At 41.6% G+C, this 17484-nt stretch overlaps 1 long non-coding RNA gene across 1 annotated transcript in view; it reads left to right on the top strand.

Moving 5' to 3' along the window:
- The window catches only part of LOC140905172 (uncharacterized), a 134102-nt gene extending 125692 nt beyond the window's left edge, over positions 1–8410 (top strand). Inside the window, exon 4 of the long non-coding RNA XR_012156779.1 lies at positions 7876–8410. This is a non-coding gene — a long non-coding RNA (uncharacterized LOC140905172). The remainder of the gene's footprint in view (positions 1–7875) is intronic.
- Positions 8411–17484: the final 9074 nt, after the last annotated feature.

The following is a 17484-nucleotide window of genomic DNA, read 5'->3' as shown; positions in this document are numbered from 1 at the left end:
TAGATCCTGGAGGGTCTCCATTGAATTACATTATGCCAAGATGAGTTATGTCACATTGGCACATCACTCCATCTTCTGTCAATGGCATTCTGTAACCTGGTATAACCTTCCACAGTTCACTTAGCTGTATGGAGGATTATGAAATATTCTAGTTCTTCCAAGTAAATATAAGCAAAAGTGAGTTTTTAGCTATATTGTAAATTTTGTAAAATTATATAACTATTTTATAAATGTTGTTGTCCATCTTAGGGTTTGAAATTCCCAAATGAAGCACATTACAGAGATGTAATTCAGAATAGTGCCTCCATTTTTAATATGGATTAGGCACCTTCATTTTTAGCTGCCCAAATTGAGGCATCATAAAAAGGCCTGCTTCGTCAAGGGTGAGGGCTTAGTGCTTTCTGAAAACCAGGCCACTGAAAGGCATTTCCAGTTGAGTACCCCAGAACTGAGGCATTTGAAATTAGTAGTTACTTTTGAAACTGATATGTACAGAACAGATAGGACGTGTGTGTGTTGGAAAATCTATACCCTTAAATTGTAATATTAATTGTACATATAATTTTCTAATTTCAAGATACTGAGTAGAAACTACAAAAAGAAAAGGAGGACTTGTGGCACCTTAGAGACTAACAAATTTATCTGAGCATAAGCTTTCGTGAGCTACAGCTCACTGGAATGCATCCAATGAAGTGAGCTATAGCTCACGAAAGCTTATGCTCAAATAAATTTGTTAGTCTCTAAGGTGCCACAAGTCCTCCTTTTCTTTTTGCGGATACAGATTAACACAGCTGCTACTCTGAAACCTGAGTAGAAACTGTACAGCCAAACTGATAATAGCAAAACCACCATATTGTGGTATTCTGTACCATTTCTTAACCTCTTCATGGCATACTATACATTATATCACGTGGCTACAGAAGAGAAAGACAAAAGTTTCAATTGGAGTTTAAAGAGAACCTGGGAAGTTAATAGAGAACAGCTGTCAGCAGATGTATGTAGTTTGGATGAAGAAATACAGGGGACAACTGAGAAAGGGAGATGACCAACAATAATAAAAGACCTTAAATTTAGGTGCCATTAAAACAATTCAGTTTTCCCTGTGAAACTTACTGTATATTAAACACATTTTATTATTTGTATTTCAAAGACATATTTTAAATGATTTTTTTGTATTGTGGCAATACCAAGATACCTCAAGCAAAGATCAAGAGACCACTGAGCTGTTCATGCAGGAAAAAGAAGAAGAATCTTTGACTGGCACTCTATTCCCTATTCTGCCTAATACACTTCAGGCCTGATAGAACAGTAACCATTCACAGATACTCTTAACTACTCAAAAAGAACAGGAGTACTTGTGGCACCTTAGAGACTAACACATTTCTTTGAGCATAAGCTTTCATGGGCTAAAGCCCACTTCATCAGATGCATGCAGTGGAAAATACAGTAGGAAGATAGATATATACACAGAGAACATGAAACAATGGGTGTTATCATACACACTATAACGAGAGTGATCAGTTAAGGTGAGCTATTACCAGAAGGAGAGAGAGAGAAAAAAAAAAACCTTTTGTAGTGATAATCAAGATGGGCCATTTCCAGCCATTGACAAGAACATGTGAGGAACAGCAGGGGGGAAAATAAACATGGGGAAATAGTTTTACTTTATGTAATGACACATCCACTCCCAGTCTTTATTCAAGCCAAATATTTACATTCTTCCATCCCACCATCAGCGTCAGCCTGGACCAGTCCACACAAGAGATCCACTTCCTTGACACTACGGTGCTAATAAGTGATGGTCACATAACCACCATCCTATACCAGAAATCTACTGACTGCTATACTTACCTACATGCCTCCAGCTTTCATCCAGACCACACCACACGATCCATTGTCTACAGCCAAGCTCTGTGATACAACCGCATTTGCTCCAACCCCTCAGACAGAGGCAAACACCTACAAGATCTCTATCAAGCATTCTTGCAACTACAATACCCACCTGCTGAAGTGAAGAAACAGATTGACAGAGCCAGAAGAGTACCCAGAAGTTACCTACTACAGGACAGGGCCAACAAAGAAAGTAATAGAACGCCACTTCAGCCCCCAATTAAAACCTCTCCAGTGCATCATGAAGGATCTACAACCTATCCTGAAGGATGACCCATCACTTTCACAGATCTTGGGAGACAGGCCAGTCCTTGCTTACAGGCCAGTCCCCCAACCTGAAGCAAATACTCACTAGCAACCACACACCACACAACAAAAACACTGAACCAGGAACCTATCCTTGCAACAAAGCCCATTGCCAACTGTGTCCACATATCTATTCAGGGGACACCATCATGGGGCTTAATCACATCAGCCAAACTATCAGAGGCTCATTCACCTGCACATCTACCAATGTGATATATGCCATCATGTGCCAGCAATGCCCCGCCGCCATGTACATTGGCCAAACTGGACAGTCTCTACGTAAAAGAATAAATGGACACAAATCAGACGTCAAGAATTATAACATTTGAAAACCAGTCAGAGAACACTTCAATCTCCCTTGCCACTCGATTACAGACCAAAAAGTCACAATATTACAAAAAAACCCTTCAAAAACAGACTCCAGCGAGAAACTGCTGAATTGGAATTAATTTGCAAACTGGGCACCATTAACTTAGGCTTGAATAAAGACTGGGAGTGGATGGGTCATTACACAAAGTAAAACTATTTCCCCATGTTTATTCCCCCCCCCCCACACACACACACACACTGTTCCTCACATGTTCTTGTCGGCTGCTGGAAATGGCCCATCTTGATTATCACTACAAAAGGTTTTTTTTTTTCCTCTCTCTCTCCTGCTGGTAATAGCTCACCTTAACTGATCACTCTCGTTATAGTGTGTATGGTAACACCCATTGTTTCATGTTCTCTGTGTGTGTGTGTATATATATATCTTCCTACTGTATTTTCCACTGTATACATCCGATAAAGTGGGTTTTAGCCCACAAAAGCTTATTCTCAAATAAATTTGTTAGTCTCTAAGATGCCACAAGTACTTCTGTTCTTTTTGCAGATATAGACTAACACGGCTGCTACTCTGAAACCTGTCTTAAGTACTCAGCAGCTATGATCTGGGAGCAATGTGAGGATTTCCCAACACTGCAGGCAGAATCAGAATGTTCAGAGGACTAGATTTGAATAGGAAGAGGTTTATTGCCAGGGAGAAGCCAGAGTTATTTTGAGCTACATTATATTCTCTAAAACTGTGCTCCCAGGGAGCAACAGATCCAGGAACTGTACCTGAGAGGTGATGGTGATGATACATAGCACTTTTTTATAGCACACCCACATAAGGGAGTATGGAAAGGCATTATGCAGTTTAAAAAGCCCCTTAAAAGGCAAGCCTGACTGTACAATGAAAATGCCAATGAATCTTTTAGTATACCTGTTCTGTAAATGCCATATGAGCACTAGTTTGTGTTGTTCCAAAAGTACCACATACTGTATTAAAGTACATTAAAGTATAGTAAAATTAACATATTTATTTATTTATTTACAGGCCAGAAGGAACCACTATCAAAGACTAATCAGACCTTCTGCATAAACATAGGCCAAAAAAAGTCACCTAGTACTTCCTGCAGTGTAGGAAATCATTCTTCCCTACTACATAAGTCAGCACTGTTTGGATCAATAACATGCAGGTGTACTGGAGCATTTTTTTTTAATATCTAATCTCACTAGTAAGTCGTCAAGAGATGCATCCGATGACGTGAGCTGTAGCTCACGAAAGCTTATGCTCAAATAAATTGGTTAGTCTCTAAGGTGCTACTAGTACTCCTTTTCTTTTTAAGAGAGGATGACTATCACTTCTCTTGGTACACTCTTCAAATATTAATGATCTCCTAAAACATGCCTGCCTTAAATATCTGATTCAAAAGCTTCAGCTCAGAACTGGAACACACTCTTTTTCAAAGAACATTTTTTCTATTTGTTTTGCATAAGCCAAAGGTTGTTCGCGTTTATTCCTTCTTCAGGGCTCTGGTGGGCTAAGCGCCCAGAGCCACTCTTTAAATGCACTGGCACCAACTGTACCCGGCCTGGCTGCCAGAGTCTTTCAAAATCAAAATTTCTTTTAACTCATACCTTGATAGCAAAAGTCGTACCTCCCAGTGTTTCTTTTAGGTGGAGAGATTTCTTGCTCCTTTCCCAGAACCCAGGATGGAGAACTCAGGTCATCCATTTCCCATTTAGGAGGGGACTGAAGGTTTAGTAATAGAGCAGTTTTTCCCTCCAGGAACATTCACCGTCAAAGAAAGCAGGGAGTCTAATGTCCTGCTCTTCCCCTAGGTCTAGGGTCTTATTTTCATTGTTATGGGGATTGATTAGAAGAGAGGGGAGCCTTGCCCCTATCCTTCACTACAAGGGTCCTGGCCAGGGCTCTTAAAGAGATTGTCATCTCTTCTTGCCCATATTAAGTTTTACCCCAGGATCACTTCCTTTCTTCCCCTGTCTGTCCTGCTGTCCCCAAGATGTTTGTATGGTTGGTATTACTTGGAATGGAGTAGCCTGGACCCCATTGTCTCCAAATGCTTTTATCCATAGGAAGCCCCAGTATTTTGCGGCACTTTATTGCTCACACTGCTGATGTTTGGATTTCAGTCTGGCATAGAATGCCTGGCTAATGTTCAATTCCTTTGTGACTGACCTCAGTTATAAATGCCAGTACAGTATACTAGCTTTCAGCAGAGCAAAGACTTGTCACACTGCTTGAATTCTTCATTTGGAGATATTCAAAACTCTGCTACATTTCACAAATCTTGCACCTATTTCAAATGACAGCGTTTTTTATTTTATTTCATTTTACCGGGAAGAAAATTTGATACGACCTTTATTTACTTTTGTTGTTTATGTTAGTTGTTTAACATTCTTTGCTTTGTGAATTTGGATAGCTAGAATATGAACAAGTAACAAAAATCACCAGAGGAATGTAGAATCTCACAGTACAATAGTTTATTGAACATATTTCTAATATTTCAATAATCTTTTATAAGAAAACAGTGCACACTAGGTCCGGTTATATATATTACCGTTCTATAAATTTGCATATAATTTATTGTGTAATGTTATATTTAATGGAATACTGTTTGCCAGTATTCTTTAATAGCTTTTCTATATTGAGCTAGCTTCATTTATTTTAATATTCTCAGCTGTATAATAGTTCTCGCTGTGTCATTTAGACAGATCTATCCAACTTTATGAAAGGTCGTGAAGAAAGAGGACATGGGGATAAGTGGCTATAATAGGGGAATGTAAATGGTGTCAAATTTACCTTATACCGATCGGTTAATCACGGTTAAATATTCAGCACCTCTGCTAGTTTTAGCGTATCAAGTGCCAGACACAGTTTCACAAGTTACTTGAAATAAAGGTGGGAGGAAGTCCAGTAACAGTGATTGTTTTTCACTCCAGCATCGATGATGCTATGTGGCTAGATGATGAAAATCGGTTAAGACGCAATGTTTGAACAGTTTGGACAACAAAGGCAGGGTTCTGCTTGAGTTAACAACTGGATTTTTTCCTTCTCTTTCTCAACTTAATGGCCTCTTGATATGCTCGGTGAAGACCTATGTTATTTGTTGCTAAAAGGCAGCTATGGCATTGCTAATGAGGTAGAACACAGCACACGAAAATTCACTGTCTGATACCAGTAGGTTAGGTGAAATGGAATCAGTATGAGGACCCTAAAGACACTGTAATTACTGTCAGTTTCTATACTTTCCCTTTTTAGTATTGCAAGATAGGACTTTACCAAGACGGAGGGTATCATGGCTACATTCTTTGCAGCTGTCTGCATTCAAATTTTATTATTTCTCCTGAGATTATCCTGAGAAGAAAATATAAGGGTGTGTTCAAAATACCTCTGTTCCACTAGCCTATGTTATGAAATGTTTTCAGCAACTCAGTAAATAAAATATTACCATTTTGATTTCAGAGTGGCTCAGAAAAATTAGCTCAAACAAAGGGACTAACTCCTAAGGTAGCTGTTGCTTTATAGCCTTCCCATTAACTAATATTTAATCGTGGTTTATGAAGGAAAGGGGTATTGCATGTTTTCATGATAATTAGGATTTATAAATGAATAGATGCTATTGTAAAAATATCACAGATTCTTTATTTTAAGAGCTGAAAGCTCACAAAAATAATCCTCGGATATGTTTTATTAAGGAGAGAGAGCGGGAAAAAAAGCACGCCCTTTAACTAACACCAACACTGCCTTTCCAGAGCAGTGTAAAGTGTCTGGGAAATTCTCATAATAGCTTGATATCTCCTTTTATTTCAAATGAAATTATTTGATATTAATAATGGTAAGCAGAGCTTTAGGACATTTTACAGTGGCTATCATTCCTTTAACCTGTCAGACATTTTATATTACAGGGAGAAATGGTGGGGGGGGGAAATATTCCCAGGCACATTATGGATGGTGAGGTGAGGTGAGGTGAAGAATCTGAGATCCAGTACTAGATAGCCAATTCAAACGTATCATTGCATAGGAAAGTCATTGCTGTATGAACACTGTCATGCACTTATCAATTGCAGCTCTCTTTTATTTTTATTTTGGTGGTTTGGTTTGTTGAACTATTTTACATTTAAATCAGTGCCGTCCTTCTTCATATAATCCATGGAAGCATTGTGTGAAAAATATGCATAAAAGCTGAGGAAGGTAGAATAAAGCCCCAACAACTGTTTACGTCCAAGACCCTTTCCTGAGGGCTGGATTTATTTTAAAGTAGGAGTTTCAAAACGAGAGCAAATAAACTCAAAATATTGTCCACTAGCCCTCCACCCACACCGAAGGCTCTCTCAGCTTCCTCCACTGCAAGGTGAGAGGATGCATCCTTCTTGGCTACCAGAAAAAGACCTTCACATGGATTTTCCTAAACCTTGGTCACCCTGTCTGCCACCCCTGCCTCAGTGTGTTTGAGGAATAGTGGGCACTGTCTGGGGTTATATGCTTAATATCCCACTCTGGATTCCTGATTTTTAACCTTCAACCTTCATTCTAATCCCTTTTTTCATTTGTTACCCTCAGTATTTACTTGTGGCCTAGGTTCAGTGGCTCCTCTGGGGGCAGGCCGTTAGCTTTGGGTAGACTTAGGCCTGCCATCTCCCAGTAACTACAACAGGTGCCCCTGCCTCAGAGACAGAAAGCCTTATATCTGATTTCTTGAAGGGCACATGACTAGGAAAAAACATGTGACCTGCCACTACAGCTCCCAGTCTTCAAGGGTCCAAAAGCCATAACCCTTTCACTAAGGTACTATTTACCTAGTAAATACTAAAGGCCATGTATTGTAAGCAGACTTTAGAAATCCATGGAGGGGCTTGCCAGGCTGCCAAAATTGTGAAAATTTTAAAAATTAAAATTAGAAACTAGAAAAATAAATGGGGAATGGGGGAGTTGACCACATTTTTCTGAAACCATATCCCTGTTTAAAAAAACAAAAACAAAAAAACATTATCTGTATAGCTGGCCACGTATCAAATTTTAAAAATTTTCATATCTTGAAAAATAAATGTATATTAAAAAATGTTTTGCTAAATATTTTCCCTTTTTAATTGTGATCAGCTCTAGTGTTGAATAGTCCTTTACTCCACAAATAGTCCTACTGTAGAGCTGAAGAATGAAATTGTTTCTTTTCTTTAATTACTATTATTAATAAGACTCCATATTGTAACTCAAACTCCATTTTGAAATGCTCACTCCATTTTGTAAATCCTGCTGTAACCTTCATTTTGGAAAACCCTGCTGTGACCTTATTAGTTTAGTTCAGATGTGTGAATAAGGTATGCATGGATAATGGAATCAACCTCTATCCCCAGCCTGTCCTGACGAAATAAAGTGTAAATACCAACGGTTGAAAATGCTGACAACTGCCCTAACAAAGTAAGAAAAGTCCACCCTAAAAAGAAAAGAACAAAGGTGCAGTTGAAGGAAGATCAAAGCCAGGTCCAAGGCTGAAAGTCACGTCTGCAATTGACGGGCGATCAATCACACCGAACCCAGAGACAGCTTGACACAGCAAGACCTATAGACTCTTGATTCAAACTAAAGCCAACAAAAAGGATGGGTGAGATGGAAGACCTTGGGTAATGTTCTGCCACCAACATTGAAGGGCATCGGGGTGCACCCGACAGAGACCCAGCCCTTCCTTGTGCCTGGCTTTCCTGGCCAGTTAGCTGCCACAAGCTACAAACCCAAGCTGTGAAATCAAGCCACGGACTCAAGCTATGTTCAGGACTGGTAACTATACAGCAGCTGCAGAACATTTGGCGGAGGTGTGAGTGTAGGTATTAGCTATTAGCTATTGGTGATAGATCAAACTGGTATTATAATAAATGTGGCATTTTTGCCTTGTCCCCTGAAACAATCCTGTGTAGTTTTGTCTGCATAACACTACTGAAACCAATGGTGCTAGTTGGTGGAGTGAGATGCTACCCAACATAAATAAAGTTACTAGACTATAACTGCTAAAAAATGAATAGTTTATTTGACGAATACCACTAGGATATCTCCATGGCTTGCTAAATAGTAGAAAAAATATAATTATAAATAATTACAGGATTAAAAATGCCAAAAAAATCACTATTAATATTATTCACAATAAAGACACTGATGATTCCAGGAAAGGGATGACAAATTTACTCATGTTTATGGAATGTGTTTCGCTTTATACATTACAGTTTATCAAATTATGAAATTTAAAATTTTAATATTTATATAAACATTTGAAATGAAATATAAATAGTCTTGGAAACTGATACTTCAAATTCAGTTGATAGACTGATTAACTTAAACTTCAGGATAGAATTCTGCCTCCATTCCATAACATCAGTGATACTGAGTAGGAGGGGGATGGTCAGGAAGATGGGGGCATAACCCTCTACCATCATTGGAGGTTTCTAAGAATAGGTTGAACAAACACCTGTGGGATGGTCTAGGTTTATTTGGTCCTGCCACATTGCAGGGGGCTGGACTTGATGACCTTTTGAGGTTCCTTGCACCCATCTGTTCTATGATTCCATGCTCCTTATATCCACTTATCCAGTATGTGAAAGACTCAGAACAGGAGGATAGACACAGTGAGCTTCGAAACTGAGGTGGGCTTGCACTAGAGAAGTATATCTTTTATTGGCCCAACTTCTGTTGGTGAGAGACAAGCTTTCAAGCCACACACAGCTCTTCTGCAGGTCTAAGTATATCGCTCTGAATCTTTAACACTGTGGATATACATCAAGTAATTAGAGTCAAGTCCTTGAAAATAACCCTGCCACTAGGTCTGTATGCATAAAATGAATCACAGTGGTAATACTGAGATGGAAGAGAAGAGAGTAGAGCCAAGGTGAAGATCTGCATTCAGTGAGGCTTGGCAATGGCCAAGGTTCCTAGATAATTTGCTGCTTCCATTTTGGCAGAGTTCTTTTACTCAGTAACACACTTTTTCTGAAACAATGTTTAAGGTCTTGTTGGTAGGTTAGTGATATTACTCTATCCCAATGATACTCAGTGGTTCAGGAGCCAAATTAGTGATCAACATTACCAAAAAAAGTCACAGTAGTTTCATTTACTATATCGTACTGGTCAAGATTCCTCCCCCACTCTGAACTCTAGGGTACAGATGTGGGGACCTGCATGAAAACCTCCTAAGCTTACTTTTACCAGCTTAGGTTAAAACTTCCCCAAGGTACAAATTAATTTTATCCTTTGTCCTTGGAATAACCACTGCCACCATCAAACTATAACTGGGTTTACTGGGAAACGTAGTTTGGACACGTCTTTCCCCCCAAAATCCTCCCAACACTTGCACCGCCCCTTTCCTGGGAAATGTTGGATAAAAAGCCTCACCAATTTGCATAGGTGACCACAGACCCAAACCCTTGGATCTGAGAACAATGAAAAAGCATTCAGTTTTCTTCCAAGAAGACTTTTAATAGAAATAGAAGTAAATAGGAGTAAAGGAATCACCCCTGTAGAATCAGGATGGTAGGTACCTTACAGGGTAATTAGATTCAAAACATAGAGAATCCCTCTAGGCAATACCTTAAGTTACAAAAAAGACACACAGACAGAAATAGTCATTCTATTCAGCACAATTCTTTCCTCAACCATTTAAAGAAATCATAATCTAACACATACCTAGCTAGATTACTTACTAGAAGTTCTAAGACTCCATTCCTGTTCTATCCCTGGCAAAGCAGCATACCGACAGACACACAGACCCCTTTGTTTCTCTCCCTCCTTCCAGCTTTTGAAAGTATCTTGTCTCCTCATTGGTCATTTTGGTCAGGTGCCAGCGAGGTTACCTTTAGCTTCTTAACCCTTTACAGGTGAGAGAGGATTTTTCCTCTGGCCAGGAGGGATTTTAAAGGGGTTTACGCTTCCCTTTATATTTATGACATGCCCCCCAAATCTAAGCTAGGGTGAAACACTGGCTGGGATTTCTTCCTGGAGCTCTAGGAAAAAGAGAGTTAATAAGACACATGCATCTCTAAATATACTACCAAGTACATAAAGACTAACAATATTTTCCACATCTCAAGGACAATTTTAACCAATTGATTCTGGGAAACTTTCACGGGAGAGTGCATCAGCCACTTTGTTAGAAGCTCCTGAGATGTGTTGGATGTCAAAATCAAAATCTTGGAGAGCTAAACTCCACCGAAGAAGTTTTTTGTTATTTTCTTTGACGGTATGAAGCCACTTCAGTGCAGCATGGTCGGTTTGCAGGTGGAAACGCCGTCCCCAAACATATGGGCGTAGCTTTTCCAGAGCGTAGACAATGGCGTAACATTCTTTTTCACTGACTGACCAGTTGCTTTCCCTCTCAGACAGTTTTTTGCTGAAAAACACTACAAGGTGGAATTCTTGATCAGGTCCTTTCTGCATTAAAACTGCTCCCACACCATGCTCGGACGCATCTGTGGTTACTAGGAACGGTTTGTCAAAGTCTGGGACCCTTAGTACAGGGTCAGACATGAGTGTCGCTTTAAGCTTGTTAAAGGCCTTCTGACACTTTTCGGTCCACTGAACGGCATTTGCCTGTTTCTTTTTGGTTAGGCCCGTCAGTGGGGCAGCGATTTGGCTGTATTGCGGTACAAATCGTCTGTAATAACCGGCCAAGCCTAAGAAGGATTGATCCTGTTTCTTTGACTTTGGGACAGGCCACTTTTGGATAGCATCCACTTTGGCCTGTAGGTGGCTGATAGTTCCTTGACCCACCTGGTGTCCAAGGTAAGTCACTCTGTTTAGGCCTATTTGACACTTCTTAGCCTTAACAGTTAGTCCTGCCTCCCTTATGTGCTCAAGGACTTTTTGTAGATGTTCCAGGTGGTCTGCCCAGGAATCCGAAAATATGGCCACATCGTCAAGGTAGACGACTGCATATTCTCCTAATCCCACTAGGAGACCATCTACAAGTCTTTGGAAAGTGGTGGGTGCATTTCGCAGCCCAGAAGGGAGTACATTAAATTCATACAGCCCGAGATGTGTGGTGAAGGCTGACTTTTCCTTGGCAGATTCATCTAGCGGTACCTGCCAGTACCCCTTGGTTAAGTCCAAGGTAGAGATGAACTGGGCCCCTCCCAGTTTCTCTAATAGTTCATCTGTGTGTGGCATTGGATAGTTGTCTGGGTGAGTTACAGCATTTAGCTTACAGTAGTCCACGCAAAAATGTATTTCCCCATCTGGTTTGGGAACTAGAACCACTGGAGATGCCCATGCACTTCCAGAGGGACGGATTACACCCATCTGTAACATATCCTGGATCTCCCGTTCTATAGCAGTTTTAGCTTGAGGAGACACCCGGTAAGGTTGGACTTTAATTGGGTGAGCATTACCTGTGTCAATGGAGTGGTATGCCCGTTCAGTCAGTCCTGGGGTGGCTGAGAACATTGGCGCATAGCTAGTGCACAGCTCCTGGATCTGCTGTCGCTGCATACGCCCAAGGGTCATGGAGAGGTTCACCTCTTCCACACCACCAGCACTTTTCCCTTAGTAGTAGACACCTTCAGGCCACTCAGCGTCGTCTCCTCCCTGTGCTGTAAACTGACAAACCTTTAATTCTCTGGAATAAAAGGGCTTTAGAGAATTAACATGGTACACCTTAGGCTTTCAGTTGGAGGTGGGGAATGCTATGAGAGAATTAACAGCTCCCAGGCGCTCCTGGACCGTGAATGGCCTTTCTCACGATGCTTCCATTTTATGGGCCTGGAGCACCTTTAAGACCATGACCTGATCCCCTAATTTGAAGGAACGCTCTCTGGTATGTTTATCATACCAGGCTTTTTGCTCTTTTTGAGCATCCTGTAAGTTTTCTCTAGCAAGGGCTAAAGAGGTTCGGAGGGTGTTTTGTAGGTTGGTTACAACATCCAGAATGTTAGTTCCTGAAGAAGGTGTAAATCCCTCCCATTGCTGCTGCACCAACTGTAATGGCCCCTTAACCTCACGGCCATATACAAATTCAAATGGTGAAAACACTAAACTGGGATATGGTACAGCTCTGTAGGCAAAGAGCAACTGCTGCAACAGTAGGTCCCAATCATTGGAGTGCTCATTTACGAATGTACGTATCATGGCCCCCAAAGTTCCATTAAACTTCTCCACCATGCCATTTGTTTGATGGTGGTAAGGAGTGGCAACCAAGTGATTTACCCCATGACCTTCCCAAAGGTTTTCCATAGTTCCTGCCAAGAAATTAGTCCCTGCATCTGTGAGGATGTCGGAGGGCCAACCTACCCTGACAAAAATATCTGCTAGTGCCTGGCACACACTTTTAGCCCTGGTGTTGCTTAGAGCTACTGCTTCCGGCCATCGGGTGGCAAAATCCATGAAAGTCAGTATGTACTGCTTTCCTCTGGCTGTCTTTTTCGGAAAATTACCCAGAATATCCACAGCTACTCGCTGAAATGAAACTTCAATGATGGGGAGTGGCTGGAGAGGGGCTTTGACCTGGTCTTGGGGTTTTCCACTCTTTGGCGTACTTCACAAGACCAGACATAGGTAGAAACATCCTTGCCCATTCCATCCCAATGGAATGACCCCCACAAACGGTCTTTGGTCCTGTTCACCCCAGCATGGCCACTAGGGTGATCGTGGGCTAAGCTCAAGAGCTTGGCCCGGTATTTAGTTGGAACTACCAACTGTCTCTGAGGATGCCAGTCTTCCTGGTGTCCCCCAGAAAGATCCTTGTATAAAAGTCCTCTTTCTACAACAAACCTGGATCAATTAGAAGAGCTGAGAGGCAGTGGGTTGCTCCGTGCCGCTGTCCAAGCTCTCTGGAGGCTTTCATCTGCTTCCTGTTCGGTCTGGAACTGTTCCCTTGATGCTGGAGACATCAGTTCCTCATTGGATTGTGGACCTACGCTTGGTCCCTCTGGAAGCGATGTAGGGGATGGGGCTGTTTCTGTTGACTGTGAACCGCTTTCCGCTGGTGCACTATGTTGGGATTCAGGCTCCGGCTGAGCCTCTTGTGTAGGGTTATCGGCTGCTGCCAGTTCAGGTTCAGTGGGGCCCTCTGGTGTTCAGGTTGCAAGTACTGGATTCAGTGCTGGCAATGGGTCTGGTGTTGGTTGTTCGGCTGGTTCCGGAACTGGTTCCGTCTGAGTCTCTGGGACTGGATCCACTATTGCTGTTGCAGACATTGGCCTGGGGTCCGGGTCCATCACCTCTGACTGGGTCCTGATAGAAGTTTCCGGAACAGAGCTAGGCCTCACGGCTTATTTAGCCTGGCTACGGGTGACCGTTCCCTTCCTCTTGGCAAGCTTCACATGATTGGCCAAGTCTTCCCCCAACAGCATGGGGATGGGATAATCATCATAGACTGCAAAAGTCCACATTCCTGACCAGCCCTGGTACTGGACAGGCAACTTGGCTGTAGGCAAATTGAAAGAGTTGGACTTGAAGGGTTGAATCGTCACTTGGATCTCTGGGTTGATTAAATTGGGGTCCACTAAGGAAGCATGGATAGCTGACACTTGTGCTCCCGTGTCCCTCCACGCGGTGACCTTCTTCCCGCCCACACTCACAGTTTCCCTCTGCTCCAAGGGTATCTGGGAGGTATCTGGGCCTGCGGACCTCTGGTGTGATCCCGGTGCAATGAACTGTAATCTGTTGGGGTTCTTGGGGCAGTTGGCCTTTACATGCCCCAGCTCGTTACATTTAAAACATCGTCCAGCTGACGGGTCACTGGGGAGAGGTGGGTTGCTGGAGAACGGAGTGGTGGGACGATAAGGGGTCTGGAGGGTTCTTTGGGAGGTAGGTGGGGCTTTGGGCGGTAATAGGGTGTGGTCTGGGGTTGTCCCTTCTGGTCTCCACTCCAACTGCGACCAGTTTTCTTCTTCTCTGCCACCTCCACCCATCTGGCTCCAATCTCTCCTGCCTCGATTACAGTTTTGGGCTTCCCATCTAGGATGTATCTTTCTATTTCCTCAGGAACCCCCTCTAAGAATTGTTCCATTTGCATTAGGAAGGGCAAATTTACTGGAGATTCAAAACTTGCTCCTGATATCCAGGCATCCCAATGTTTCACAATGTGGTAGGCATGTCGGGTAAATGACACATCTGGTTTCCACTTTAGGGCCCTGAACCTCCGACGAGACTGCCCGGGTGTTATCCCCATTCTGACTCTTGCCTTGGATTTAAACAGTTAATACTTGTTCATGTGTTCTTTAGGCATTTCAGCTGCCACCTCAGCTAAGGGTCCACTGAGCTGCGGCCTCAGCTCTATCACGTATTGGTCAGTAGAGATGTTGTACCCAAGGCAGGCCCTTTCAAAGTTTTCTAGGAAGGCCTCAGTATCATCGCCTGCCTTGTAGGTGGGGAACTTTCTGGGATGGGGAGTGGTACCTGGAGAAAGATTGCTAGGGTTTGTTGGTATATTCTGCTGAGCCTTTACCTTCTCCATTTCCAGTGCATGCTTCCTCTCTTTTTCCTTCTCCTCCTTCTTCAGCCGCATGAGTTCTATCTGTCTTTCATGTTCCCTTTGTTTTTCCTTAGCCTGAAATCTGGCTAATTCCAGCTTTTGTCGAGCCGTGGATTTTGTCATCTTAACCTCTCTGTTTTTTAACTAACTTTACACCCGAGGTTTAGAAATAAAGAAACAAAACTTGGCTGTAAAATTTTGCTGTGCTGGAACAGAATACCTATTCTCAGATAGTGATTGTCAGCCTACAGAAAAAGACAATTCCCTTGTCTCTGCTCTGGCCCCAAATCAAAGCAAAAAACCTCCAACTGCTTGGAAACCTGCTTACCAGCAGCCCAAAGGAAAAAAAATTCCTTTTCAAACTTGTGCTCCTTGTAAAAAAATCAAAATCCTAAAAAAAAAAATACCCTGCCACTTTTGTCTCCAGGCAAATGGTTAGAACACCTCCCCCACCCCCATTTACTTTTAGGGGAAAAAAAAACTTCTGGTTTGGAAGACTGTGAATTTCCCTGCAGGAGTTAAGTACCCTGCCTCCAGGCAAAGAAAACCTGCAATTCACAAAGATAATCCCCTTTTGTCTCTCCTCTGGCTTCAAAGCAGAGAAAAAACAAGCTGCTTTCAGTTTCAGCTGCTTTCTGGACCTCCTTTCCAGCAGCCCCAAAGGAAAAAAATTCCTTTTTAAAATCTGTATTTCTAGTTCAAAATATCTCAAATTGATCTCAAAATGATTTCAGGTTAATCCCATCACTCTGCCACCATGTCAAGGTTCCTCCCCCACTCTGAACTCTAGGGTACAGATGTGGGGACCTGCATGAAAACCTCCTAAGCTTACTTTTACCAGCTTAGGTTAAAACTTCCCCAAGGTACAAATTAATTTTATCCTTTGTCCTTGGAATAACCACTGCCACCACCAAACTCTAACCGAGTTTACTGGGAAACATAGTTTGGACACGTCTTTCCCCCCAAAATCCTCCCAACCCTTGCACCGCCCCTTTCCTGGGAAATGTTGGATAAAAAGCCTCACCAATTTGCATAGGTGACCACAGACCCAAACCCTTGGATCTGAGAACAATGAAAAAGCATTCAGTTTTCTTCCAAGAAGACTTTTAATAGAAATAGAAGTAAATAGGAGTAAAGGAATCACCCCTGTAGAATCAGGATGGTAGGTACCTTACAGGGTAATTAGATTCAAAACATAGAGAATCCCTCTAGGCAATACCTTAAGTTACAAAAAAGACACACAGACAGAAATAGTCATTCTATTCAGCACAATTCTTTCCTCAACCATTTAAAGAAATCATAATCTAACACATACCTAGCTAGATTACTTACTAGAAGTTCTAAGACTCCATTCCTGTTCTATCCCTGGCAAAGCAGCATACCAACAGACACACAAACCCCTTTGTTTCTCTCCCTCCTTCCAGCTTTTGAAAGTATCTTGTCTCCTCATTGGTCATTTTGGTCAGGTGCCAGCGAGGTTACCTTTAGCTTCTTAACCCTTTACAGGTGAGAGAGGATTTTTCCTCTGGCCAGGAGGGATTTTAAAGGGGTTTACCCTTCCCTTTATATTTATGACAGTACTATATATTTATATTAAACTGTATGGCAGAGGAAATATTTACTGCAGCTTTTCTAGAATTGTAGTATTTTTATTGATAGGGAGACAGACAGATTCACATTATAGTTATATATTGAATGAAACTTGTGTCCCATGAGTTTGCCAGTGATATCAGTGGTACCAGGGTTTCACCTATTATATGTTGAGAAGCCATGTAATAAAAAGATGGTTGTAAGTTACGTGAGTTAAGGTACCTGAATTTCCTGTTTTGTGTGGTTAAAGTTAAATTTTAACACAGATTTTCTGTGTCTTAATGCAACTCTGAAGTCCCTACACAGGCAAAAACAAGAATTGGCGTGTAAAGGGAATGTGATTGAAGTGAGAGAAGAGTAGATTAAAGGAAATTTCAGTCCTCAAATAAGATAAGAAAATGATAACTTGAGAAAAGAGCACAGCTTACTCTGGAAGATGTATAATATGTCAGTTCGTCACTCTAAATCAAGACAGAGAAGAGGGCGAGGATTTGTAAAAGTATCTATTTGCCATTGGAATTTGAAACAGGGTAGGTATACCAGTAAAACTATTGATTTATGTAATTCTTACTGTACTCTTCAAACAATTGAGTAGATGGACACTTTTCACTAGCAAAGAACTGTGCTCCCACAGACAATATGATCTAGATTTTTAAAGACCAAAGGAAGTGAGTGTGCTCCTGTGACACATCCTGCACACTACTGTAAAAATCTTTGTACAAAATATGTCTTGTGAGGTATCATTTCAAAACTAAACTCACTGGTTAATAATATCATGATGAAATATGTGTAGTGACATTATATGTAAAGTTATGAACATAAGCTGAAGTTATGTCTGAAATGTGTTGACCAGACAAGTCTGGAGAGAGGTGAAACCAGTTTCTCAAAGACAAAGGACAAGCTGATGCTTCTGTCTAGGTGT

The sequence above is a fragment of the Lepidochelys kempii genome, chromosome 1, assembly GCF_965140285.1.
Source record: "Lepidochelys kempii isolate rLepKem1 chromosome 1, rLepKem1.hap1, whole genome shotgun sequence".
In the NCBI taxonomy this organism is placed as follows: domain Eukaryota; kingdom Metazoa; phylum Chordata; order Testudines; family Cheloniidae; genus Lepidochelys; species Lepidochelys kempii.
The sequence above is the reverse complement of the archived record's forward strand: the minus strand, read 5'-3'. Positions and strand labels throughout refer to the sequence as shown.